Here is a 27002-nt window from a genome sequence, read left to right as displayed (position 1 = left end):
TATATAAATTCAATCATTTCAGATGCTTTTATTAGGATTTTTTAGGCAAGAATAAAATCACAGATCTTATTGCTATGATATAGGGTGCTGTTTTAGAAAGTGGGGTGAAATAAATATTCCTACTCCAACCATAAAATCCCACTCAACTCCTGGAATCTATAAAAAAACAAACTCAAGCTGGCAACCAAGTTATGCACAAATCACCAAAGAATACATTTAAGCTCATAAATTCAAATCTCAGAAACTCTGAATAAACCAATTTACTGCTGGATAGCTTCAGACTCAAAGACAATGCCTCTGGTAGGACAATCAGAAGCAATTCCAGAAAGACCAGAGTCTCTTGCGATTTTAAGTGGTCAGGAAACTTCCTGAACACTTGAGAAGAGTAATCCAAACTGATTAGCCTGGAGGCCTCTGTTGCCCTGCAGGCCAAGCCTTCATCCCAACTGCAGGAACCAGTCCAACTGAGCCCAGAGCACCGTGATCACAGGGCTTCCTCCACCCATAGTCACCATCGCTGTCTGCATGAGGAGAGTGAGCTGCGGTCAGGATAACACAGCCTGACTCATTTCTAGCTGGTGCCCTTATAAATATGCTTCAGTGTCCAGAGTGCTTGCTTCCAATAAAGGCCAAACATACAATTCTGACAGGGATGTCCTTATGTGTTTTCACTGCTTGTAAACCTGTCAGAATAGATGCCTCCTTGTATTTCCATCTTTAAACCAGGTAAACGAGCCAGGTTATTTTTCAGGAAATCATTCCATGTGCTCCATTCAAAGCCAAGTTTGAAAGCTTGATGAGCCCCCAGGGACCTGTGGTTTTAATTAACCTCGCTTCATGTTTTCATCTAATAAGGTAGGGATTCCAAGTCCTCCACCACTCTCACTCAAACATGCTGCTCCTTTCATATTCTCTAGTGTTGTTGGGTTTGTTTTTTTGAAATTTTTTTCAATTACAATTTACATTCAATATTATTTTGTATTAGTTTCAGGTGTGAGACAATCATGCACTTTAAGGTGTTCCCCCTGATATTTCCAGTATTCACCTGACACACACACACACACACACAGGCATACAATATTATTGACTATATCCCCTGTGCTGTACTTTACATCCTATGACTGCTTTGTAACTACCAGTCTATATTCTCAATCCCTTCACTTCTTTCACCCAGTCCCCTATGACCCTCCCCTCTGGCAACCACAAGTCCGTTCTCTGTGTCTATATGAGTCTGTTTCTGTTTTGTTTGTTCATTTATATTGTTCTTTAGATTCCACTATAAGTGAAATCATATGGTATTTGTCTTTCTCTGACTTATCTTGATAAAACCTATGGCTATTTACCTAGTAGTGCTGAAACTTATCAGTCACCCTCTAATATTCCCTGTTTTGAAACACCCACAACTAACTGGCTACCTCTCCTAACAGCACAAGATTTCAAAGGTCTCTAAGCTCTGACTACATCTCCACTTGCATGGCCTTTCAGGCCCTCAGCAATTCTCACTTGGGCTAAACACAAAAGCCTCCTCACCAGAGTCCCACCTTTTAGTGTCACCCCTTTATAACCACCTTCTCTCAACAGAGTGATCATTAGAAAACAGAGATTTGGCCAAGTCATTGTCTTATTTAAAGTCATTCACTGGATCCCATCCCTTCAAGAAGAAATCCAAGGTCTTCAGTATTTCACACAAGTTCTTTCATGGCATAATTCTGCCTTTGCACCACCTCTGCCAACATAGATCCCACATGTGCCCTGGCAGTAGAACTACTTGCCAATCAGTCATGATGCCAGAATCTGTTACTCCTCAAGTCTTTGTGGTTCCTCTCCCTGGAAAGCTTTTCTACATAGCCTCCCTCCCATTCTCCACTAATCCATCTGGTTAACTTCTTTTCATCCTTCATGACTCAACTGAAATGTCCAGTCTTTGGGATGTTTCTTGCCACTTTCCCTCTACATTCATGTAGAATTAGTTTGAAGCTAGATGAGCTTCCAGGGACTTGTGGTTTAATTAGGCTGGCTTGGTTATCTTTGTTGTTTCTCATCCTCAACACTACTGACATTTTGGATTGAATCTTTTTTGCTGTGGAGACTGTCCCTATTTATTGTAGTGTGTTTAGCCGCACTCCTGGCCTCTACACACTAGATACCAGTAGCACCCTCCCCAAAACTTGAAACAACCAAAAATGTTTCCAGACATTGCTAAAAGTCTGCATACATTGCCAAATCATTTCCATTGATAACCACTGCTATAGCATTACATAAACATCATTCCATAGCTCTATTGGAAGTGTGGCTTATTTCATCATTTTCTCTACTGAGAAGGATCTCCTTGTTGGCAAAAACTGTATTTTTCTTGTCAGTGTAACCCCAATGTCTACAACAGTATCTATCACATAATAGGTACTTGATAAATATTTGTCAAATTAATAAAAATAATTGAATAATCAAATGTTAAAAATCATCAGTTGTTACTGCTCTACATTGTCAGACATACTGCCCAGAAATTCCAAGATGTAAAGCACACATGGGCCAAGAAAACAGTTCTGTCTCTGAGAATTCAGAGTTCTTTGAATCATAGATGGGATGAAAGGGAATTTTAGGAGTTCTTTAGCTTCACCATCAATGTATTGGATTTGAGAAAATAGATACACAAGCAGATAATTAGCTCTGCATATGCCACATAGGGTGTGTGCAATGGAAACCCATCTCGAGTCTCCCATGGACCTTGGCAAAAAAACTTGCTTTTCCATACACACAAATGGGAGAACTTGTCATACAAAACTTCATCTTGCCAATATATGCAAGCCATCTTCTAGCAGGTCTCTTTGAATCTATCCTGAGAGGATAGCTGAATGTTTCCTTTCTGTGGTAATTTTGAGATGTTTTTGAAACCTTGGGTAAAATTTTAGCCGCATTGGTAACCATATAAACTATTTATGTTATTCCCATTTCAAGACACCCTGTTCTGAGTTCTTTACCCCAACAGCATGTCCTAGTATAAACACAATATTCCATGATACTGAAGATGAGGGGTGAGAGCTGAATATGGCACTTCTCAGCACACTAATGCTCAGCTGGAGGAAAATAAACCAATCGAAACAAAGCTGCAAAGTGCCCATTAGACTGGAGATGCCCGTACCACATCCATAGCCATGATATTCTGCCTTGAGCAACTTACTCCTCACCACAAGCTGTGAGAGCAGCTCAGCTTCTGCCCTTCCAGTACCAACATTGCAGAACAACTCCAAGTTGTAGGATTAATATACTTTTAAACTTCAAATGAACAGATAGCACGATTAGGCATTTTCAAGACCATACAAATCATATTGTGGTAGCCATGGGGTTGAGGTAACCTTAGCATTCATAAAATGCTGAGAACAGAGCTGCTTAACCAAGAGATCGGGCCACTGAACGGTGACCTCCTTTATTTCATTTCCTCTGGTATAAAAGCTTCCTCTCATGTGTGCTAGCAAAAAAGACAGAGATTGTCTTTCATTTTTGCTTATACAAGCTCCTTGAAATGGGAGAGAGGTTTTTGTTACCTAGAGGGCTTGACTGAATGAGATAATATATTTCCTCTTCCTCATTTCTGGGAGCGAGAAAAAAAAAAGTTAGAAGATTATGGCTATAGAATCCTGAGTGCTTTCTGAAAGAAGATAACATAAAGAAATGTGAAACTAAAGGGGACTTCTAGACTCTTCATGGTTTAGTGATGGTGATGATGAAAGCAGGTGAGGCAGAACACTTCAGATCGCCTGGGTTTTGTCCAAGTCCTGAAATGGGTCCTATGGCCCAGCTGAGGCAAGGCCTCCTCAGTCAGAACTCCAGGAAATGACTGGGAAAAATCACTAATTGCCATTGCAGTAAGCAATAGAGAATAAAATTGTCCTTGGAAACATCCGTGGTGTCAGTGTTTCTGAAACACCTCTTTAAAAAAAACATTTGTTATCTTTCTAACATGAATTCCTGTGTTTCTAAAACTGGCTTTAGTTCAAAGGAGAGTCCCACCTATGATGTATTATTACTACATGATGCATTTTCATTATCTTATGTTTGAAAGCCTTGGAACCACCAGGCATTACAGCCACTGTTACTGAGGCACGAAATTAACACCTTAGCAAGGTGTAAACTGAAATATGCCCATCTTCTGATTGATAGATAGATAGATGATAAATGATAGACAGAGAGATGATAGATAGGTAGGTAGATGGGTAGGTAGATGATAGATAGATAGATAGATAGATAGATAGATAGATAGATCTGTTAAAAGTCCAACTTTGTTTTCCTTCTTTGGATTTTTTATACATTCATCATTATATTTTATTCTCTTTTTTTGTTTCTTAAAGGACATTCCCTGATACTCAGTTATTCTTGCTCAAACGAGGACAAATAAATTGAGATATGTGCTGTTGTATGACAAATTATGTAAGATTTTTCGATAGCCTGGCTGATTTAAGCTCAGAATTTAAGTAACTACAAAACTCAGGTAATTACATCTTAAAATACTTATGAGAAAGGAATTACTAACCTTGTTCTAGGGTGAAATCTGAAGAGTGGTGATTATTTATTTGCATGCTTGTAAGATTTTATTATTTATGTCCTAATACTGTATACATAGTTGTGATTATAATTTTCCTATTATATGCAGCAACATTATTTCATTTTCTCAAGGTTATCCTAAGCATTATTTCAGTAGATTAAAGTTTATATTATCAACATCTCTAAATGATATAGATGGTATTAATTTATCATGGATACTCAACACCTTAACAATTTATTATGTATCTAAGATAATAGGATCCTCACCTTTCAGAAATCTCCATTATAGGGGATGGTTATCTTTGCTTTATTATAGAATTTAAAATTTTAGCTACAGATGTGAGCAGAAGGAATGAAGCTTTGAGACAGAGTGAGATCAAGAGTTCCAGTTAACATACTAAATGCCTCCTTCCTCAACTTTGCATTCTTAGTCAGCCCTCTTCTCTTCCAACTCCACATATCCTCCAGGACCTGTTATTACCCGTACGCAGACAAATACCAAATATGTATCTCAAGCCCACATCTCTTGCTTTTATGTACATGCTTCTCCATCCATTTGGATAACCAATGGGCACCTCAAACTCAACATATATGAAACTAAATTCACCTTCCCTTTGGTTTCCAAACTTCCTGTGTTCTGTAGCTCAGTGAATGAGATAGTAATCCACCTAGTTGTCCCTTAATAGCTGTATTAGTCTGGTAGGGCTGCCATAACTAAATATCACAAACTAGAGGGCTTAAATAACAAAAATTATTTTCTCACAGTTCCAAGATCAAGGTATCTTCAGTGTAGTTTCTTCTAAGAATGCACCCATGGCTTGCAGACAGCTACCTTCTTGTTGTGTCTTCACATATCTGGTATGTCCAAATTTCCTCTTTTTATAAGGACACCCATCAGTGGCTGTATACTCATCATACTCTATTGTCAATAAGATAAGCACTTGCCCTAGCTGGTTTGGCTCAGTGGATAGAGCGTCAGCCTGTGGACTGAAGGGTCCCAGGTTCAATTCCGGCCAAGGGCACATGCCGGGGGTTGCCAGCTCGATCCCCAGTAGGGGGCGTGCAGAAGGCAGCCAATCAGTGATTCTCTTTCATCATTGATGTTTCTATCTCTCTTTCCCCCTCTCCCTTCCTCTCTGAAATCAATAAAAATATATTTTTTAAAAAAATAAGACAAGCACTCATATTTCCAGCCCACTTCACTTATTTGAGGATATCTTCCTGATCCCCAGGGTCATTTGAGTTCATAATTCTACATTATCCTCTCATTCTTTGGTAAAATTAATCCTCTCACTGTCTTACGAAATAGTTCTCTGACTCCAGGTCCTAAGTTCTTAACTAGTACATTATACTACCTTTCACAGTACTAACATGTTTATCTTTTCCTCCCCTAGATGTGAGTATCTTGCAAATAGGGACATGCTTTTATTTGCCACAGGGCAGCTTCATGGTAAAGACAGCAAGCTCTGGAGCCAGGGTGTTGAAGTTAGAATCATGACGCTCTTCCATCTAGCTGTGTGACTTTGGACAACTTCTTTAATTTTCCTATATTTCATCTAAAAAATGGGAATAATAATAATACCAATCTTCTAAGAGAATTAAATGAGTTAATACATGTAAAGTACCCAAAACATTACCTGACACATAGTAGTTGGCAATGTTATTAATATAAGGGCTTTTTATAGTATTTATATCCATTTACTCAATAAATGTTTATTGAGCACATATTATATACCAGGCACTTTACTGAGCATGAAAACAATGCCACCCTGAACACACTTGATCTTGTCCAAAGCCATTTTTTTTTAATTAGAGAGAGAATATTAAACATGAACTCTGAACTCAAAAAGACTCTAATTACAGGTTTGAGTTCAAAAGGCCATTTGAATATCCAATGAAGCTCCCCAAAGGTATTTTCCATATATCTAATGACCTTTAAAACATATTCCATTATTCAGTCAGCATAACCCTAACATTTGAAAAAAAAATAAGTAGGAGAGAATTTCACCATGAAGGCTTCTAAATTGTTCTCTTTGCATAAGTGTACTAAATATACACCTACAATTTCCTCTGTGGGAAATTCAGAAACTAGTTGAGTGACTTCTACACACTGCGTGACTGAGGAAAATACCCACATTAAAAGGGGCAAGAAAAGCTAAAAATACTATTGCCATTCAACTCCACCCCCAGCACAGTGCCACACAATTGGAAGGGAACCCCCAACTCCCAGTGTATCCCTGGGAAGTAAAGACTTTGAGCCACAAACCAGTGTCCCAACTTTCAAGGCTACACTGAGGGATGGGCTCCTAAATCTGTTATCTCTGACAGCCAAAGGGACTTACATTCATGAGTCCCACTGGACTACAGCAAACAAAAAATCAGTTTTTAAATAAATAGGTGCAGGAGCAGCCCTCATAAATATACACCTGGACTTACCATAGAGGGAGCAAGCAAAAATGCCTATCTCCTAGTGTCTCCCTAGGAGGGGTGTGACTGCATGCTTTCCCATTTGCTGCTTGGGTTAGAGTTCAGCTTCTAGTCTTCCTCTCATCTAAGTTCAGACTGGGGCCCAAAAGTGTCTGTGGGCACTTCCCCACATTCTCTCTCTAGATCATTCCAACAATAAAACCAAATTGCGAGTATGTCCTTGAAAGGAGCTTGCCCATATATCTGTTGCCCAAACTTTTACAGCTGACATGGGAGGGATGGTCTCTCAAATCACCTACTGCTGATAGCCCACAGACTCAGCATTCATGAGTCCCAAAGGATCATATTAAACAAAACAAATAAAAAGCAATTTTCAAAAAGGTGTGTAAGAACCTCCTGCAGCTATACTCCCCAGGCTCAATACCCATAAAGCAGGCAGAAATACCCATCTCCCAGTTTCTCTCTAGAAGGGATTTGACTGCACATTTCTCATCTGCAGCCTAAAGTCCTTTTTCTAATAAGCCTGCATGTGGAAGTTGACTAGGATCCTCCAGGGAGCTTGATAGAGCCAGTGGTCACATCCCCTACTGTCTCTCCTGAGCTAAATCCAACAGTAAAACCAAGCTTCCAGTTTCTTCCTGGAAGAAACTTGTCAACACAGCTAGCACCCCAACTGTTATGTCTGTCACCCAGGGGACTGGCTCCCAAATCACCTAGCTCTGGAAGCTGACAGGGCTTGACAATCATTAGTCTCCCAGGACCACACGAAACAAAGAAATAGTTCTATTTGGGTGCACTCATGGTGACTATTAAATCTGGCTCAGCACAGAATGAGAAAGAAAAAAAGAAAAAAAAAGTTCCCAGTTTGTTCCTGATAGAGGCTAAACTGCAAAGCTAGTACTATTCTGACTTTTCCAGCTTCAGCATGAAAGCTGGGCTTCCAATTAACTTATATCAGGGAGTTGAAGAGTCATACAATTAATAGTCCTCCAGCAGTCTGAACAGAGATGTGTGGCATTTCCCATGCCTCCAGGGCACTGATAGGTCTTGGCATACCCTAATGCCAAAGCTAGACAAAGATACTCCAATAAGTATTATAGGTAAGTATCCCTGCTAAACATCAATACAAAAATCCTCAACAAGACATTGGCAAACCAAATTCAACAATACATCAATTCATACATCATGATCAAATGAGATTTATTTCAGGTATGCAAAGTGAAATGAGCCAGACAGGAAAGACAAATACTTATATGTGCAATCTATTTTTAAAAAGTCAACTCATAGTAACACGGAGTAGAATTGTAGTGTCCAGGGACTTTAACTGGAATTAAACCCAGGACCCTTCAGTCCAAAGGCCAATACTCTATTCACTGAACCACACCAGCTAGGGCTTTAGTCTAGTTCTAAACAGGGATTATCAAGTCTCTTTCACATAAATTATTTGCCTTTTGTTCATGCAGTTCCTTTTTTGTTGCTATATCAGGAGAGACAAACCAAAGGCCATGTCCAAAACAAAGTTATAATAGTTTCCCATCATTAGCTTTGCCTTAGCCCTAATCCTAGTTTACAAATCCTGATTTTTACTACCAAACTAGTGGTGTCTACTTGGGACCAAGTGTCCAAACTCTGAGCTGTAACTTCAGCTGAGAATCAGATTTTATCAGGGCCATGTGTTCAGTTGGTTAGAACATGCTGATGATGAAGTGCAATACCAATTCTTATAGCAACCAGAGTTTCACCCAGGTAATCCCTTTGCACAGTCACCGGTGCCACACTTCCCTAGCCAGTGCTTACATAAATGCTTGTACCTGCTCTGAGAAAGGAGATCAGTGTCAGAGTAAAGCACAACTTCCATAAAAAACAGAAAGCACTGGTCATGTTCTTAGCCAACAATAATTATAATAGCTGTTACTTAGTGTATGCTGGACACTGTGCTAAATGCTTTTCATGTATTATTTCATATTATCTTCACAACTCTGTTAACTTTAAGAAAACTAAAACAAGCAATTTGCCCAAGGTCAAATTGGCAAAGTTGAGTTGACCCCACACCTGACTTGAAACTCCAGAACCCTTTTGATTCACCCACAACACACCTCTTACAGTATTAGCACCACAGGGTAACAGGAAACATGGAAATCTAGGACCTTGTTCTGTCTTAGACTTTCTGTGTGACCTTGGAAAAGCCTTGTCCATTCAGTCCTGGGTGCCGCAAGTAGATTTCACCACAGAAACACATGATGATCTCACTACTTTTGTCATTCATACTGATCACTTTCAGTCTTCATGTCTCTGATCTCATCTTCTCTAGCTCCACATTTAGGTCCTAAATATTCTTTTAGACTTCCTATGTTTAAAGAAATATTTGGAACCCTGGCCAGGTGGCTCAGTTGGTTGGAACATCATCCCATACACCAAAAGGTTGCAGGTTGCAGGTTCGATTCCAAGTCAGGGCACATACATAAGTTTCAGGTTTGATCCCTAGTCAGCGCACTTAAGGGAGGCAACTGATTGGTCTCTCTCTCTCTCTCTCACTCTCTCTCTCTCTCAAAATCAATAAAAAACATACCCTCTGGTGATGATTAAAAAGAAGAACCAATTGGACTGTTTCTCTTTCAATCTAATACTTACCCTTTACCTCCATCTCTACCCAGTCTTGGTTTCCTGCATATCACAATCTCATCCGCAGAAAAGACTGGACAAGTCAATAGCTCTAAGTATCAGTTAACTCATCTACTGAAGAAGTAAGGGATTTGGACTAGATTACCTTGAGCTCCCACATGTTATCATTAATAAAATTATTACTAGCATTCTTATGGGGAAAGTCTTTCCTTCACTAGAGAGAAGAATCACACAGTTCTGCCTGAACTCCCAGGTCTTGCTTGATGACAGCAGTCATATGTTTACCTACCCACCTGTAAAGTACATAGTGAAAATGAAATTCAAAAACAAATAGAAGTTACATGCTAACCCACCAGGACCATATTTTCTTTTTCCACCCAAATTTTTAAAACAAGTCCTATTATTATATTTTAAGAGGAGAACTCCTGCCCTAAATAAATGTTCCCCAGGAACATAAAGTAGAATAAAAAATAATGAGGAGGAGGAAATCAATTTGGAACAATTCTGTTTTTATATGATTGCATTTAATCAATTTTTTTCTATTCATTATTACACATTCAATTCAAAGTTTTCATGGACAAAAGGGGGGAAATGCTAGAAGGCATTAATTTCCCCTTGTTCTGCTAATGGAACAATTTTCCACTTGTCATTCTGAATGTCTCAGGAGAGGTTGCATTTTTCAACCACAATCAAGTCGTAGTAGAATTGATTAGGGTATGGGGAGAGAGCAGAGTGCATGACATCCACTATTTCCACAGAGCTCAACCTTACACATTATTCTAGCCTTCCAGTGCATTCTTGAATCTCATATCTACAAAAGATACCTGAGAGATCGAGAGTCCCCTTGGGAACTTCCTCACAGCTTACTGGAGACCAGACCTACAACTACTCCTCCAAAATGTCTTTGAACATGAGTAGCAGAAAATCAGTGATTTTAAAGACCCTGGCTCTATCGCTTGCTAGTTATGCGAACTTGTCCAATGATGTAATGTCTCTGAACTTACATATCTGTCTTTAGAATGAGAGTAATGACAATAACTGTCTCACGGGGCTAATATGGGAATTAAATGAGATAATGGTTATAGACACTTTTTGCAGGCAGTAAGGCACAATGGTCAAGAGTCTGGACTCCTGACTATACTAAATTTGATTCCCAAATAGACCTTTATATACTATGTATATAACCTTAGGCAATTTGCTCCAACTCTCTAACCCCCAGATTCCTAATCTACTTGAAGAATAGGAAATAATAATTGCACCTATCACATAGTTGGAAAGATTAAATAACATAATGTTGTCAGTGCCTAGTATATAATAAAAGGTCAGTGAGTGTAGCTATTATTAATGCCGAAATGGAATTGGGAAATGAACACTTAGGAATTGATGGGTCAGCAGGATTTCTGAAGGTGTTTTCACATCCTTAATATGTATATTAAGTAGCAAGGAGGAGAGAAAAAGAGAGAGGAAAGAGAAAATAAATATTTGCCTGGATAGGGCAAAGAGGGAAAAATCCAAGTGGTTGGCCAAGGACAAAAAAAGTAAAACACTTCCTGTATTGTTGACACCTGTAGCCAACTTTAGCCATTCACCACTCCCTAGCCTTGGCTCTGGCTCTCTCTCAACTCAGTGGACTTTATTCATATTTCATTCTCAAAAACAATCAACTGAGGAAATTCAGATGGAGTCTCTCTGTGAGTTTTTAAGAGTGCATTAGGGTCATAAAAAACAGAGTGGTTCTATCTATATGGAAATGTAGAATTCAAATGTATCCATTCTAATAATCAAATTGTAAAGGAAATGGTCCTCTAATAGGGAGCTAATGAAAGTTGATTCCTAAGGCTGCCTGGAGCTGTAAGCAATAAAGAACAGATTTATAATGTGAAGCTTTTTTGTTTTCCTCTTCTCTCTGCTCCCCCCTACCACCATTTTTATGACCTATGCCAATAACTAGATGGCCCAAGCTTGGATTAGAAGCAAACAGATTAAGCAACCAGACCAAACCTCCTCCACCATCCATTCATCATTCATTCTCCCTCTCCCTCTCCCTCTCCCTCTCCTTCTCCCTCCCTCCCTCCCTCCCCCCATCTCTCTCAAAATTTCATGTAAGGGTTTGCCTAGAGATGCTAAATTGGCTGGAATGTTCCCCTTCTGTACACTGTGGAATGCTCCCTGTGGAACTATTGATTAGCCATTGAAACTGTGCTTTGGTAATGAGGAGACCATTAACAGGACACAGGAAAGCAAATTTGGCCTAACTAGCTTTTATGTAATACAATGGGAAGGGAGAGGCACTTTTTTTTTAACCTCTTAATCTTCTAGAAGCATTCCCTGGAAATGTGGCATTTTTTTAGACCTAAACTATTTAAGGAGTTATGTGTAGGTTACTACAGAAAAAGCAGGCTTGAGAGAAGGAGAGAGATGAAAATAGAGCTCTGTCTCCAGGGTTATAACAAATTGTTTCCTAGATGAGAAAATAGAATAACCAGCCACACACCTCTGGCTGTGACCAAACACAGATTTTTCTCACTAGTTTAGTGTCACGCTGATAGAAAGTCACGACAGCCTGAATGGCAGTGCATAGCTGGGGCAGCCAAATACTCAGCCCTTCCACCCAACACATTTTCCTAAATTACTAGGGAAAAACTCCTCCAGGAGACCATGTGGATAAAGCCTCTTCAGCCAGGGAAAAAGACCATTACCACTCCTGCTTGTCACCATGCTGAAACCACTCAACATAACCAAGGAAGAATATGTCATAGGAAGAAAGGTCCACAGGACCATACCAGACAGTATATTATAACCCAAGGTATGAGAGTAACACTTTAACCATAAATTTAAATGATAATACCCCAGAAGGTAGAAATGAGATAACGGTGTAGCACAAGAACATGGAGACACTATTGGGAGCCCAAAAGAATATAAGAACAATTATTTGGGTTATTTCAGAGACAAATACTGCCCAATAAATATTTTGCACTGGTACACAGTTTTTATTTTTTTTGTTTTGTTTTCAATTTTGAACTTAGGGCCCACATTCTCCAAATTCCCTGGAGATCCAACCATTTATTTTATCATACACCTGGCCAGATTCACACATTTCTGTTACCCTACCTCTTCTTTTAAAATTTTGAGACACCAACCGATAGGCACACCATGCAGTATGCAGATGATGTTTTGCTGAGGTGTACACTTGAAACATGTGTGGTTTTGTTAACCAGTATCACCCCAATAAACTCAATTTTTTAAAAAAGAATTTGAAAGCCTTAGTTTGAGAGACAGGCTACACTGGGATTTTTAGAGCACATTTAAGAGAAGCTATACCTTTTCACTGAAAGCCACTGATAAAAGAATTAGGATTAAAGGTATTTCTTAGCAAGTACATGATTAGAGATTAAGACTAAGTCACCAAAGCTTGAAGCAAGAAGTCAGGAGACATCTACAGATGAGTTTCCAAGCCTCCAAACAGTAGCCACTCACCACATGTGACTATGGAGCAGCTGAAATGTGGCTCGTCCAAATGGAGATGCAATGTAGCACAAAATAAACACATATCATATTTTAAAGATTTAGTACAAAGAAATGCAAAATATCACCTTAATCATCTTTATACTGATTACATGCTGAAATGACAATATTTGAGCATATTTGGCTAAATACAATATTACTTTTAAGATTATTTTTACCTATTTATTTTTAGTGTGGCTACTGGAAAGGTTAGAGTTACATTTGTGGCACCCATCATGTTTCTGTGGATAGCACTCACTGCTCTAGGGGGAACCATAACTATCCCCCTACATGCACAGACTTGTGAGTACTTTTTGGAATTTCCTTCTGAAGAGGAACCAAACGCTGATGATCTAAAAACCCCACTATATATAGCTTGTAGCTTATAATGGATGACTACATGTGGTTTACTACACACATCACTATAAAGAACAGGTTCAGGCATTCTTAAAAAGTTTTTAAAAAACACTCTGCAGTCAGTATATGTAGATTCTTCAATTGGATGGATGCTACTGAGCTAATTAATTAGTAATAATTATAGAATCCTAAGTAACGAAGCTAATTTGATCATCATAGAGTACAGATCATCCTTGTTTCTGCGAGTTCTCTGGATACTGAGGGGGAATAGACCTCAACTCTTGATATAACTGACCACTCTGTAGAAACCACCTTAATGGAAAGGAAGAAGCACAGAAACTTCATGTCTGACTATGGAGGTTTGAATCCAGGCTTGACATTACTGTGTGGCTCCAAGAGACTTCAGTTAAATGTCCTGAGACTCAGTCCCTTCAAGTCTAATAAAATTGAGAAATAATGTCTATCCCATTGGGTTTCTATGAGGATTACAGAGGATAAAGTATGTGAGGATGTTTTGCAGACTGTACAGTTTTCCCTAAAAGCTTGATGCTATTGACATGAGTTGAAAGATTTTTTAATATTTTTAATTGTTATTATCTTTTTATTTATTGTTGTATTACAGATATCCCCTTCACACACCTCCATTTTGCTCCCCTGCACTCAGCCCCTGCCCCACCCCAAGTCTTCCCCACACTATTGTCTATATCCATGGGTTATCCATATATACATAGATGTTCTTTGGTTAATCTCTTCTCATCCCCTCCACCCCCCTTCCCTCTGAGATCTGTCAGTCTGTTCTATGCATCCCTGGCTCTGGACCTATTTTGCTCATCAGTTTATTTTGCTCCGTCACACCTTCCTGTAGGAGCAGAGCCCTGAACATGTCTGCGATCACGGTGCTGTCAGTGGATGGTGTTGCTTTACAAGCTGCATTCACGCTGGCAGCCAGTCAGCAAGACAACGTCTGCGTGTGACCAAACAAAACCTACTCGAAAGCTTGGAAATGCTGCAAGGTAAACCAGTTGTTCTGTCTTCTGTGTCAGACAACTGATGAGATTAAATCTTCATTGAGCTGGACAATTTTTGAGGAGTTCTCTAGATTCTGTCGGTTGTTTTTACATCCTTCAACAAGCCTGCTTGTTCCCTTTCAGAACACCAGTGAATTTGACTCAAAGGAAGACACCAGAGAGTCTGCGCAGTAGACCTTTCTCTCTTGCCTGATTTCAATCATTTAAGCTTTGGATGCTGTCTCTTCTCCTCTCTCTGTGTGTCACAGTCTCCTTTCATTATAAAAAAAACTTATCTGCATATAATTCTAAATTGGTCCTTTCTAGCTTCTCCACCACAAACAATTGTTTCCTGAGACAGTAATCGTCTCTCAAGGAAGATAATGGTAATTGTACAATCCAAGTTTTTAGAGTGTTTATGTGGGTGTTTCCTATCAGTTCCTCTGAATCTATTGGTTATAACAAGTAATATTTTACTCATTGTTTTCTAAATTAATGAGTTTATTGTTAACTACTTTATGTAAAGCACTCAGAGAGCCCCTAAAAATCATAAGAAAGGAACATAAGGCAGGTTCATTATTTCTCCCCAATAGGCCTAATATAGACTTTTTTCTTCTCTGTCTTCATGACCCTCAACTCCTTAAACATATCACTTTGGCACCTTGACAGGAGACAACTTCCTCCCACCCACAAATGTGCCCAGTTGCTAATTTTCATGTGTTAGGGATTTGCTGCTGTGCTCAGTGGGTATCCCTCTTCCTGGAAGTCTTTGCTAAGTAAGCCTTTCAAGAAGCTGGGTAATCTTACACAAGTTAGTTATTCTCTCTGTGTCCTCAGAGTCTTTGTGAAACAGAGATGGCAGTAGCATCTACCTCAAAAACCTGTGGTTAGAATTAAACATTTCCTAGCACATTATGAGCACTCAATAAACATTAGCCACTCCTATGATGCCAACAGAATCTACCCCAAAACTCTATTAGATGCCCCTTCTGTTACAACTACCATGTAGTGTTTATCTCTAACATACCAATACTTACTCCATTGTAATAGTCTGTATACTACTCTACCAAATTAAAAATAATGCTTACTATTGATTGAGTTTGCTATATATACTGAGTCCTTTGCTTATATTAACTCATTTCATCCTGCACAACCCTATGTGCTATATATAATTTTTTTCAGCTAAAAAAAAAAGTAAAACTTAGGTGAAGTCATATACACAAGGGCACCCACTTCATGAATGAGTGAAGCAGAACTTGAGCCAAAATCCCAAGCTATCCACCACTCAATCTCCTCCCTTGAATGCCCAGTCTACCACTTCTGTGTGCCCCTGTGGCCAGAACAGTATCTGACACATAGTTTACATTCAGCCTTTGGTTATACTAAATCATGAATATAACACCTTTCCAATGAAAGGCATAAATATTTTTGTGTTTCAACCAAATATGTTAAGACACACAAAAATTATGTGACTGACACATGGATCTATGGGTAGCTTTTTAAAGGGTTAAGCTGACCAAGCTTTCTCATTTTAGAAGCATTGTCATATCCTTTTCAGGGAAGAAAAGACATAACAGGAATAAATTGTAGGCAGATGTCTCATTTCTCCAATTTATTATTCTGGGGTGAAAATATTGAGTGACATAATGCATCACAAGACTGTCATGGCTAAGTATGGAACAATACATCAAACAGGCATGGCTCCTGGAAAAACGACCAAACAGGCCTTAGTTAATGATGGATTTAGTTATTGGGATGTTTTAAGGTTATTAACATTATGGGGGATGGGAAAAATGTTTTAGGGAAGAAATTATATTCCTAATTAGAAGATAATATATGTTTCAAATTAGGTTTAATGTAGGATACAAAAAATATATAGAATTAAAATATTCTTCAATAATAAAATTAATCTACTGGATTTTCTCTCAACAAATAATTTCTGAATTTGGAGTATCAGGGTTTATTAAAAAAATAAATAAAACAAAGCAAGTGGCAGAACAATGGGCCCATGGCTAGGCAAGAAAAAGTGTATAAAGGACCTTGAATAGTATGTCAAGGAGTTTGGCCTTCATCCAACAGACAGCAAAGTGGCACATCAGCTTTTTTGGGTGGGGGGGAAATGACATCAAGGTGACACATAACTCTAGGTGAAGCAAGGGGAATTGGAACAAGAGAGAAATTTAGAGGCACTAAAAATATAAAAGAGGAAGCAGATTGAAGGAGATATTCAGGAGAAAGAATCAACAGGATTTAAGGGCCTCTTGGATGAGACAGGAAAGGAGACCAAGACAGCAGATGGGAGATAGGAAGAAAAACAGGAACAGATTTGATAGAGTAGGAAAGATAATGACCATTGGCGTGGTGATGGGGGTTGGGGAGTAAGAGGATAGATGGAAGGAGAGAGAAAAAAAAAAAAGTAATACCTTCTCTACTCTCAGATTGAGGAGAAAAGATAATCACTTCGGTCTTTGACATAGTAAGTTATTTGTGCTCTTGTCCATAGCTAGCCCAATAAATATTTGTTGTGATGTAGAAGATATCAGTGGCAATGAGGATTTAGAAATTAATTATATACTATCTGTAGATATCACTTGTACCTTTGTGTTATGTGGTCCCTAACTTTTCATTTGTCTGGGCACTGCTCCCACCTGTAAGGTAAACTCCTGTAGATATCACTGCCAGAGACTCTGTCCAGTGCCTTTTTGTAACCCTCTAGACTAGAGAAATGGGAATGATTCCTAGTTTCTACCAGGTGCTCTGATGGTAACTGTTATTTAATTGGTTACTTTTGGGTGACTAACTTCCCTCTGAGTGTCCCCCTCCTCCCACCTCTATAATTCTCTATCACAAGTCTCTTCTTGGTCCCTAGATGGCTTTCCTTGAGCCAAGCTGATGTGTCGAACTAAATTGCTATTCTTATTATTACCATTTTAAAATATTGTTCTCTTGTCATCCTTTCTACAATATCAAGGAAAATACTTTTAGCATTCCAAGCTAGCTCACCAATTTATTCTGCACACTGGCAGCCCAAAGATGTATTTTGCTTAGCCTGTACAATCTTTTTTTAAAAATCCAACTTTTTACTTTTTCTTTTATAAAAAATCAGAAGAATTGGTAACACTGGGTTTATTTTCCTCTGAGCAGCTATCTGCGGGAACTAAGGAGCAACTGTCCCCTTTAGACAGAGAGGACATGTGGCTCCCAGCTGGCCACCATCTCCACCACTCCCTTATGCTTTGCTACACCTCCTTCTCCTCACTCTTTAGTTGCCTGCTTGGCCCTGTAAGCCTGTGATTTTGTCCCCTGTGTTAAGTCCTGTTCTAAGGAAGAGCAAGTCTTCTCTGTTGTGGGTCTTAGGGGGCAGGAGATTCCCATTTCTGCACCTGGACCTTGTACCTCCTCATCATTCTTCTTTCTGCTGTGATGTCTTCCAGGTTTTGTCTGCTGATCTGACTTCTGGCCCATCCCTGGCCCTAATTCGCTGTCACTGAGATATGCTAAACCTCTTATTTGCCTGCAGCCAAGTTCTAATTCTCTCATTGCTCTGATCATTCATGATCAATTGAGGTCCAACCTGAATTGCTCACTAAGTTCACTGTCTTATTCAATTGTAACTACTCCCATTCTACCAACCCTGTTCAAGACTTCTCCATAATCCCAATCTGCTCCTTCCTACCTATCCCACACTGTGAATGAGTGGCTGGCTGACGCGAAGTACTTTCCTTCTATTTGTCATCCCTCTTACTTCCCTCCCCCATCAATTTGGCTCTCACAGCGTGGTCCTCACAGCGGAGTTCGAGAGGGGACTTAAAGACAAGAAAGGATTGATTCGTGTTCCCCAAATAGTACCAAATGAGGTGATTTTTTAAAGCCCTCTGGACTTCGTGCATCAAAGATATTTCACAGGGAACTTGACAAAGACTTGTAGAATACATTTCATAAAAGAAAGAAGTTGAAAAGGGCATAAAAACGCTGCAAGTTTGACAAGAAGAAAAAGAAAGAGGTGTACACCAAAATATTGAGACTGAAAGCTCTAGTGAGAGTAAAGCCTCTCTGACCTTTGTGCCTCCCCAAATGAAAAGCACAATTCTCTTCCTCCTCCCTCATCCCGGAATTTGTCAAGCATGATTGATGACACAGCTTTTGCTAAGGACACTGCTGAAATGTTTCCATATATAAAACAAAAGCTCACAAAGCGCTTACCTGGAGAAGAAAAGGCAGGCTACTGTAAAAGATAGAAGCCTGGCAATTAAAGAGAAAGGAGTGAAGGGGAACACAGTTGCTGGCAGGGCCACATGCCACCTAACTGATATTCGCTATCACGCTTCACCATGATGGTCCCTGTCTTGAAACTTTCCAGGGCAAAAATCAAAGACACAGGGACACATCTCCTACCACTCTCCAAATAAACTCCCGAGTCTCAAAGAAGTTAGTGGTTTCTCTTTCTAACCAATCCTATCACGTAGCTTCCAGGTCTATATTCCCCCTCTTAGATTATAGCTAACCCCTCATTTTTACCAGCCTAAATCCTACCAATCTTTTAAGACCCAATGGATCAGACCATCAAACCTCAGAAGGAAGGCAGGGGAGGGTGGGGGGTAAGGGGGAGAGATCAACCAAAGGACTTGTATGCATGCATATAAAGCCTAACCAATGGACACAGATAACAGGGGGGTGAGGGCATGAGTGGGGGGTTGGTGGGGGAGGGGTAATGGGGATAAGGTAATGGGGGGATAAGGACACATATGTAATACCTTAATCAATAAAGAAATTAAAAAAAAGACCCAACCTGAATTTTATGCCAGTTTTCAACTTTTCCAATCTAATACACCCTCTTCTTTGTCTAATCTATGGTAAATACAAACTATACCCACATCATTCACCAACTAGATTATAAGCACTTCAGAATCAAAGGAAAGACCTGCCATTTTATCCCTACTACAATGGCTAACATTTAGTAAGTCTCAATTATTGAAAAAAATACGATGCTCTGTTGTATTCTTAATTACCTGTTTCATTTCTTATATATTTTTAACTCCAATAAAATGATAAGTCCCTTGAGGCCAAGGATCATGACTTACTATATTTCTTTGGCCATCTGATACCAAGCTAACAGTAGAAAATAAATATTTACTTTATATAGTTTGTTGATTGACTAAAAGAAATGTAAAGCTTTCAAAACAAGTGACCAGTTCCAGTGTCAGACATTCCTTCAGCTGAACAGAATAAAATCACTTTATTGCTGGAACAATATCGTGCAGGCTATGGAAAGTTCCAGGACTAATCAATGGCATAATTTTTCTAAGCTTTCAGGGTAAAGCCCCGGGTTTGCTTCTGGGACTTTCAAATATCACCTCAAAATGAGTGACTGGCATCTGAGCAGCCATCCTGTGGATCTTACTTCTAGTTCTGCAAGCTTATCCTTGAAGGGAAGGGCATACATATCACACTTAATCAGTTTACATGTCAAAAGAGAGTTTTGTTTTTTAAATGCCTTTGCTATGAGTTCCACCTGGGACTTGCAAATCCATCTGAGATCTTGATTTGCACATCGTTGTTGGATGCAAAATTCTGTGAAGAGAGCTCAGCTGTCAGTGGGAAGTGAAGCAGGATGTCAGTCTGCTCCTCTGTTGCCTGCTCCCTCCCCGCCGCTTGAATCTCCTGGGCAAGCAGATTCTGGGGGAAAATAGTGGAAATAATCAGATAGGATTTGAATGCCTGGGATAAGAATCCACGTGGAAAAAGAAAGACTGTCATTGGGTTGTTTTCCTATCTATAACAACTGCTTTAAGACAATCAGCTTTAAGTAAAAAGTTTTTGAAAACCCAAAAATTTAGATAAAATTTTGTATAAGCAAATTATTTGTATGCACAAAACTCTATATTTTCTCACACAAACAGCATTTTCACATGCAAATGGGGCTGTTAGAGTGATAGCTACTTCAGCATGTAATTCAATTCTTTTTGCAAGCACAAATGGGAAGTGATACTGGTGTGGCTACAGAGAATGTTGAGGAGAGTGGCTGGTCATCAGCAGAGCTGATTGCCTACAGCTGGGTGGCTCAGTCTCCTGGACATGCAGTAGCTCTTTTGAGAGGCGAAGTGGACACACTGTCTGAAGTGAATATATTTTTGTTACCAGCAACGTTGGCTCTCAGTTTTTGAGTTCCGTAAAGAAAGACTTCAGAGCTTAGAACTCTAGCACAAGAGGAAGTTCATTTAGCAGGCAAAGTACACTAGAAGAGAAGATTCAAGCAAGCTACACAGAGAGCTGCCTTAGCCTTTTAGAAAGAAAGTCACAGAGGCAGAAGAAGTGAGCCAGCTGGGTTCTGTGGATGCAGGAAACAAGTTACAGAGGCAAAAGAAGGCCCCTTAAAAACAGCTTCAGGGGTTAGCCCAGGATGAGCTGCCACTGCCTGCTGCCCCTTTGGTTGTAAGTCTTGAGGGGACCCTTAAATTTTGGGAAAAAGCAAGCAAAGATACAGGCCTAAAGAAAGAAGGTGTGGGTGGGCTCTAGAGAGAGAGCATGCACTGGGTCCTTTACTGTCTTCTAAAGGCCAGAATTTTGGGGGAGGTCTTAGGGGAGGATCTATGAGGATATATCAAAATGAATGTATAGGTTAGTCCCTGTCCAGTTTTACCTTCAAAGAATGTCACCAAAGAGGGACTGGGACAGAGGCAGGTATGCCCCAGCATGATCTGGAAGGTGTAAGATAAGACCTTACAATTTATTATCTGGCTGTAAATTACATGGCCAGTTTTTTCAGCTACCTGTCTCAGTTTTCCCATTCTACTTGCTAAGGAATTTTCCTAGCTTCTTATTATCCTGCCTCATTTTCAAGCAAATTATTAGTTAATTAACTATAGTCAAGTGCCCTCTGCACCAACGAGGTTTACCCCAGGCTCAAACTCACATACACCACTCAAGTTAATACCTTGACAGAAGAAATGGTCCAATGGGCTGCTCTCTTGGGTAGGCATAACTGTTCTAAGTCCCTCTGCCATCCTAGAATCTGCATTACACTGGAAATTGGTAGCACACTGAAGTTGGGTACTTGAGAAGCACAAAATAAAGGCACTGTTTGCAAAGGAGGGGGCAGGGATTAGGAAAAGCAACAGAGTTTGCACAGTAATTTAGGACTACTAAGTGATTGCAATATCTTGTCCTAAAGGGGCAAGAGAATGGGCCAGTTATAGAACCTGGAGAGATAGCTCTACAAAGAAGACTTCCCAACAGTTGTGGTCTTTTAATTAATAAAGGCAGTCAACCCATCATGACCCCAATTGAGAAAATCAGAGGGATCAATACTCTGACTTCATTCTTCTTTCTCCCTCTAGTGTCTTGCCAGCTGGAAGGCAGAAGTCCAAAGTATCTCTTGATTCTATTTATACTGGTCAACCTCCCAATTACAGGGCAGGGCTTAGAATACAGTAGATGGGGAGGCACAAACCAAAGATATCCTGCACAGATTTCCTGGAGCCAAGGACTCTGCAGCAATCAGATACTTTCCTTTATTTCCTATTTCAGTATTTCTAGGAATTCCTATCTGAAAGCCACACCATAATTATCCCAGGACTATTCCCCAGCCTCAGTGGAAATTTTCATGATTAACAATAGCTGCCTTAGACCTATAAGAATCATTCTTAAGACTCTATTAATTTTAGTTTATAATGCTAATATGGAAATGATTGTGGGGTTCATCAGTGGTTACTGAGTTGATCAATTTAGTTTACTCCCTAATCATAGTCCAAAGCCATTGTCTATGTAACATGAACCAAATATGAACAGACACCACTTCTTCTAAATCACTTCTGCCTCTACATGGTATGTTTCCCAACTACTCCTGCTCTCACTAATTTTACTATTTTGTATTTAACATTATTAAACATCACACAGTTCAGATTTAATTGTTCAGAAGTTATTTGATGTGTGTGATTTTCTTCTCCCTACCTAAATAAAGTACAAGCTCCCTGAAGGCAGAGGACATGTCTGATATTTATTCAGATATTTATTAGGGTCTCAATAAGTATTTATCTGTTGATTAACTCCCCAAAATTTGCAAGTCCTGGTAACCAGCATTTATAGGACATTTTCTATGCATCTAGTATTCTGACAAGTTGTAGGCTACTTGCTAGAAAAAAAAAAGTATATTTTATCTCAGCACCTTCCACAGTGTGAAGCGCACAGCCTTTCTACATAGTAGTCATTACCCCTGAAGGAAGGAAGAAAGTGAAAGGGGAGGAGAAAAGAATAGCTAATGTGTTCTTTGTTGGTAAAGACTCTGACTGCATTTAGGCACTTGGGCAGTTGTTAGATACAAAGTAAGCAGAGTGCTGGAAAATAACTTGATCCATAACCTAACACATATAGTGTTGCCTAGATGCTGTGAGAGTAATTGGCCTCTGGGTATTTAGAAAATGTCTTTATGCATAATAAGTCAACTTGGTGGGTGATGCCATGACTCAGATATGTGAGTTCTAGGAGTCATAAAAGATACCAAGTACATCTATAAACACCTTCTAGAGATTGTGCAATAAAGAAAACATCCTGGCACGTTAGTCACAGTCTCAGAATACAGCGTGAATGACAGATCAACTCACTGTTCTCCCTCACAAACACAGGGGGGAAACAGTGTTAGATTTAAGTTAATCAATATAATGCTAATAATCTGCAAATTACATAGAAGCATAGAACAGACTGCCAAATCTCAGAGGGGAGGCAAGGGTGGAGGGTGGGTGAGAAAGAATCAACCAAAGAATTTGTATGCATATATGCAAAGCCCATGGCCACAGACAATATTGTGGTGAAGGCCTGGAACGGGTGGGCGGCGGGGGGGGGGGGGGGGGAGGGGGGAGAGGGGGAGGACCGGGGGGGGAGGCTAGAAGGGGTCAATGGGGGGAAAAAGGGAATATTTGTAATACTTTCAACAATAAAGATTTTTTAAAAGTAAAAATAAAATAAAACAAATTTTAAAAAAGAATATAGGCATAGGGCATGACTTAGAAATCATCTCTAAAGGGCTATAAATGCATCTTTTTATAGTTCATAAAGTCCAAAAGGAAATAGAAACAAATTGAATTCCACAACTCTTAGGCTATTTTTTGACTTGTGATCATTCTGCTACTCATTATTGTGGCTGATATTTAAATTACCATGTCAAAGACGCAACATCTTGGGGAAAGCCATATCAAGCAGCAGATCTCAGACTGAATAAATGAAGGTGAAGAGAATAGTCAAAGAGCATATATGCGTAGTCCATGGGCACAGACAACAGTGTGGTGAAGGCCAGGGGAGTGGTGGTGGGGGCTGGATGGAAATGGGCTAAGTGGGGGAGGGGGACATGTGTAATAGTATCAACAATAAAAATTAATAAATGAAACTTAAAAATAAAAAAATAAAAAATAAATTTATAAAAGGAAAGATATTTTAAAATATTTATTAAATTTTTATTCTTTATTATTAGTTTTTAAATTTCATCATTTTATGTATTAATTTATTATAATTATTCCATTTGTTAAATTGCATCATATTTATTAAGACATAGCTTCATCTCTCGATTTCATTTTGGCCCTGAGAACATATTCTCTGAATTGAACAGCAGTGCTGAGAGCTTGCTCTTAGGCACGAGATTTGTCTAAATAGCCAAAATAATTTCAAGCATGCTACATATGAAGACAAAAGTTTTGGAGCAGGGTGGCAATGAACTGTTCATATGGGGATCATTCAGCCAGTATACTCATTGAGACAATCAGTATTTCACGCAACTGTATTCATTTCAATATATTCACTATATTAATTGTACAACTAAATGCCCTTTTATTTGTACACCTTAGTAAGACTTATGGAAACAAACTGTAGCTCAGAAAGCAAACATTTGTCAGACCAGTGTCAGAAGTACTTATTACAATAATAGGAGGTCCAAGCAACTTGAATATCGTGAACTATATATACCATCACTCCCCACAATTTAAAATTACAAATTGGATCCACTTAGTAAGAGGAAATGGTTTAAATGTTTGGAATGTAAGAGTTAGCAAAACAGACGAGGAGCCCTAAAAATGCTTTTATTCCAATATGTGTAGGTGACTGTCTTTTCACACAAAGAGGTTAACGAATCAAGGGGTACTGATTCTATCTCTGCTCTTTCCACCAGGACCATCATACTGGCACTTGCAGTACTAACCTCCTGAAACCAGTTCCAGACATGGACCCTCTCTCGCTGCACATCCTGATAATTCAGTGTCATCCAGAATTACACCCCCATCCTGGTTGCTCTAATTAGGGATCTGCAGGGCCTTCTGACACAGGCACCGACTCTTATTGTCCCTTCTGGACAAGTATAGGTGTTTATTGTGTGCCCTGAACGGCTGTTATTGTTTTTGTTTTGTTTTGTTCGTTGTTGTTTGGAGCAGGGAGGTGTGAGGATCAGTGTGATGGATAAGGCAAAGAAAGAAAAGTTAATCACTATAGCTGCAGTGTCCAATAAGGTAGCTTCTGACCCTATTGTGACTATTTAACTTAAACATAAATTAAAATAAGATAAATTTAAAAATGTAGTTCTTCAGTTGCACTAGCCCCATTTCTAGTCCTTGACAGGCACATGTAGCTAGTGGCTATCATATTAGACAGCAAAGACATGGAACATTTCTATTATCATAGAAAGTTCTTTTACACAGCGCTACACTTTAGTATGTTACTAACCCTTCTGGTAATCTATCCTCCTGGCTCAACTTTTTTTTTTTTTTACCATTTATATAGATAACAGTTTAGATAACAGTTTATATTCTGCCTAGCATCTTTTTCCTTCATTGTGTCTCAAGAGACCATCACTTTATGAGCAGCTAATGTTTTTACACTTTCCTCTGTATGAAGTTTGTTCTTAATATTACCTTGGATACTAATTAAGTGGAATTTGGAAGTGGGAACACATTGGCACTGTTAAAGCTAATGGCTTAATCCTTTAGCACAGGAGACAACTTCCAGAGCTTGTTTGAAAAATGTTTATTGGGCGTAGGGACTGCTCTCTTTCATTATCCATGAGCATTGCCTATTCTACTGTCCTTAGGAACTCTGCCACCTATATGTCCTTCCAGTAACTGACTCAGAAAATGTTTCCAGGTCTTAGCATTTGTCAGGAAAGTAAACTGCCAACAAAAGAGAAAGGATCACCCAGCTGGTGTGGCTCAGTGTTGAGCACTGACCCATGATCCAAGAGGTCACTGGTTCAATTCCTGTTTCAGACTCAATCCCCGCAAGCCAAGCAGTGAAGATGTCCTTCAGAAGATAGAATGACAAGGCAATCCTAGAACCTTCAGAAAAAAAAATAGATCTCTGCCAACACTAATTGAGTCCAGGTATGACCCAGGTTGGCCTTCTAAGCTACAGATTTGTAGGACAATAAATTTGTGTTGTTTTAAGCCACTAAGTTTATGAAAATTTGTTACAGCGGCCATAGAAAACTAATTCGGTTAAGATGCTTCTTTCTCTTTGATTTTGTAAAAGGGACAGGTCAATCGGTTAAACTTAGGACTCTCAACCATCACCAAATATTCAATTGTCTGTGGAGAGTACAATGTTGACAGAAGAGTACGCCAAAGGAAAATTTGAAATTTTACTCGAAGGAAAGCTTTTCCATCATTACTAAATAGTGTCTCACATCCTACTTCCAGTGATTTGCTTATTCAAGAAAATTAACTGTCCACTTAAAATTCCCTGTGGGTGTGGACACTTGGTGCCATGTAAACATTTATTTGCTGCCATCTCTCTCCTATGGTCAAGCACCAGCTTTGCACATGGGATTACATAATTGATAATTATTAAATGCAACTTAAAGAGCCATGAATAACAGGCTAATTGTTGACCAGTAGTTCTATTGGATTTCCTTCTAAGGCAACTTTCCCCTCTACTCCTAGTTCAAATTAATCAGGCTCTTCCTTTTTTATTTATCATAAGTCCTTGAAGTGTTTCTCCAGACTTTAGTAGTCACTCACTGGTATGACAATTTTCACTGGAAAGCTGGAATCTGATGCTTTTGCCACAGGGCAGGGAAGGGAGCTAGGCAGACCTGGTTGTATTATATTATTTTCTTAGCCCCTGGAGAGAAGATAGAACTCATAAACAAGGAGAACTGGTTACCCAAGATAGCTTACTTATCGGAGAGAGAAGAATCTGATCATTGAAACAGACTGATTAAATTTTAAGGGAGAAATTTCTTCATGGGGTGGCATACTGTACTACTAGATGATGCCTAAGATCTCTAATAGCAGAAAAATTCTTAGAATAACTCTGATCATCAGAAAATCATGCATTTCATGACATCATTCTGGCAGCCTATACCTTCCACCATATAGTCCTCCCTTATCCCACACCTCACGGTCAGGGCAGGACTGCTGCATGCTACTGCTAATCCAGGAGTCCTTTCTTAGTTCCTTTTATCGCTGCTCACGTTTGTAAATATCACCCCTTCTTTTGATAAAATCTACCAGGCACCTGACTGCTAAAAACCTCTAGCGTATACTCATGGAATTAGTGTAATAAGTAACTAGC

The sequence above is a fragment of the Plecotus auritus genome (assembly GCF_963455305.1).
Source record: "Plecotus auritus genome assembly, chromosome: 3".
Lineage (NCBI taxonomy): Eukaryota > Metazoa > Chordata > Mammalia > Chiroptera > Vespertilionidae > Plecotus > Plecotus auritus.
The sequence above is the reverse complement of the archived record's forward strand: the minus strand, read 5'-3'. Positions refer to the sequence as shown.